The following is a 2,500-nucleotide window of genomic DNA, read 5'->3' on the forward strand; positions in this document are numbered from 1 at the left end:
TCGATTATAAATATCAATGAAATAAAATTGGAAAAAAAATAATTATAATATGAAGGATAGTATAATTGTTGATAATGATAATGATCATAATGACATGATAAAACCAATAATAATGATGATAACTGGGATAATAATGATAAAATGGATAACGCAGTAATGATGAGGATGAAATAACAATTATTGATGATGATAATGATAAAAATAGTAATGTTAATAATAATGATGATAATAGTAATAAGGAAGAGGATGATAATGATGATGATAAGGAATAACAAGGGCCCAAGAACGGAACCCTTGAGGCACCCACTCATAATAGTCGTTTCTTTCGAGTAAAACCCATTAATTTGTACTTATTGTTTACGATTTATTATCTTACAACTTTTTCCCCGACTCCAAAGTATCTAATCTTATCTAGCAGAATGCCGTGATCTACTTTGTTAAAAGCTTTTTCAACTTCTCTGTTTTCAATGAGGTCCCTTAGTATGTGTTCAAAATGCTTCAGGATCTGTGATAAACAAGATCTACCACTTCTGAATCCATGTTGCCCGGGATTTATCTTGTTTCTTTTATCTAAAAACTGGACGATTTTTTTCCTCACTACCCTTTCAGATATTTTTATCATATGTGTCTAAGTTACTGGTCTATAATTTTTGGCCTGACCTTTGTTTCCACCTTTATACACTGGAATTATAGTACCCATTTTCAGTAAGCTGGGGATAATTCCCATGTCCAAAGATTTCCTCCACAAAGTTACGTGGCTTTGCTATGGTTTCTTTGCAGTTTTTTAAAAAGATCACAGTGATTTCATCTGGTCCAGCTGCTGAGTTTGTTGAGATTTTACTTACTGCTTCAAAGATATCTTTTTTATTGAATATAAAGTCAGTGAGACATTCATCTTCGTTATTAATGACAAGAAAATGTTATTGTGGGTCTGATATTATTTTTTCTCTTCTTGGGACACTATAGACTTCTTCATATTGAAATTTGAATAAGTCAGCCATTTCCTTTGAATCAGTTAACCGGTGCACCATTATTCTCAAGAGGTCCAATTTCTCTTCTCCTCTATAACGTGTTGTTTGTGTAGGAGAAAAAATATTTTGCATTCTGTTTTATAACCTCCACAGCTCTTTTTTCTTCGGCAGCTTTTTGGTTACTTATAGACAGTTTTAATTCATCTTCTAATAGCCTTATATCTGCTTTGATCCTTTCTCTCTTGACATGATCTGTTGTTTTTTCCAATTTGTTAACCTTATTTTTCTTGTTTCTTAACACGATCCTTCGATCTCTTGGTCTAATAGTCTTGTTTCTATTGTTTTTAGGGGGCGCAAAAAAAATACAAACATCTTTACATGCATTATAAAGCTTCATTAGTATATCATTTGGTGTTAAGAGGACCTTAATATATTTCAGCGACTCTTCTTCCAATCTATTTGATTATGGCTAAATTTTAAAGATCTGAGACTCTTTTCTGCTTTGGCTGTCTGTTTTTCATTATTATTATTATAATATTTAACTTATTCATTGTGATTTCAATTATGTTGTGGTCTGATTGAGCTGTTTAAGTTGATGATATGTTGTGTACATCTTCCCCTTTACTAATGAAAACAAGGTCCAGTATATTTTCCTCCCTTGTTTGAATTTGATGATTTGGTTAAGGTAAAATTTTCTTAAAAATCTAAAAGCATTCTCGCTTGTTGTTTTTCATCTTTAGTGGCATTTGCTCCTCTTTTATTTGCTTTGTTTCCCAGTCGATAAAGGGGAAATTAAAGTCACCAAATATCATAATAGCTTCAATTTACCTTATACTTACAATGTAATTACTAATAATGCCTAGTGATTCATTGAAATATGTTTCTGTTATTCCAGGAGGTCTGTATAAAATAATGTATAGCTCATTTGTATCTTTTGTCAATACCCCTAGTATTTCCACTGTATTATTAGAGTATTCTATTACAATATTCATTCTAGTTGCTAATTCTTTCCTGATATAAAGACCTATCCCTCCTCTGCTTCTTTTATCTCTATCTTTCCTTATTAGCTCATAGTTATTAATTTTTATTTCTTCATTTTTTCTGTCTTCATTCAGATGAGTTTTTGTAAGAGCTATCATTGAATATCTGTTGCTCTTTGCCATGTCCTCTAGATATGTTGGTTTTGTCTGGCTACTTTTTGGATATAATTCCCTGTATTTTCAGCAATGTGAGAGTCTCAAATAAATTGTTTCCTTGCGTGTCTACATTACCTATTGTTGTTAGATAGTTGATGTCGTTTCCTCCACTTTTGGGGGAGCTGGACCTTCCCCCGGTGTAGTGGTGGGCGTTTCATCACCTGCCTTTGTTCGAATAGGTATGCTTCGCAAGACTGAATGTCCTTGTCTATTGCTGGTGATATACCAGTGTTTTCCTGCTCGTATTTTTCTGTTTTCTCATACTTTATTAATCAGTCTTTTAGTTTTGCCTTTTTCATAGCTCAAGTCCGGTGCTATCCATGCTTCTGTATA

Source organism: Penaeus japonicus, unplaced genomic scaffold, assembly GCF_977035675.1.
Source record: "Penaeus japonicus unplaced genomic scaffold, GWHDUDI00000001_assembly GWHDUDI00000016, whole genome shotgun sequence".
In the NCBI taxonomy this organism is placed as follows: Eukaryota; Metazoa; Arthropoda; class Malacostraca; order Decapoda; family Penaeidae; genus Penaeus; species Penaeus japonicus.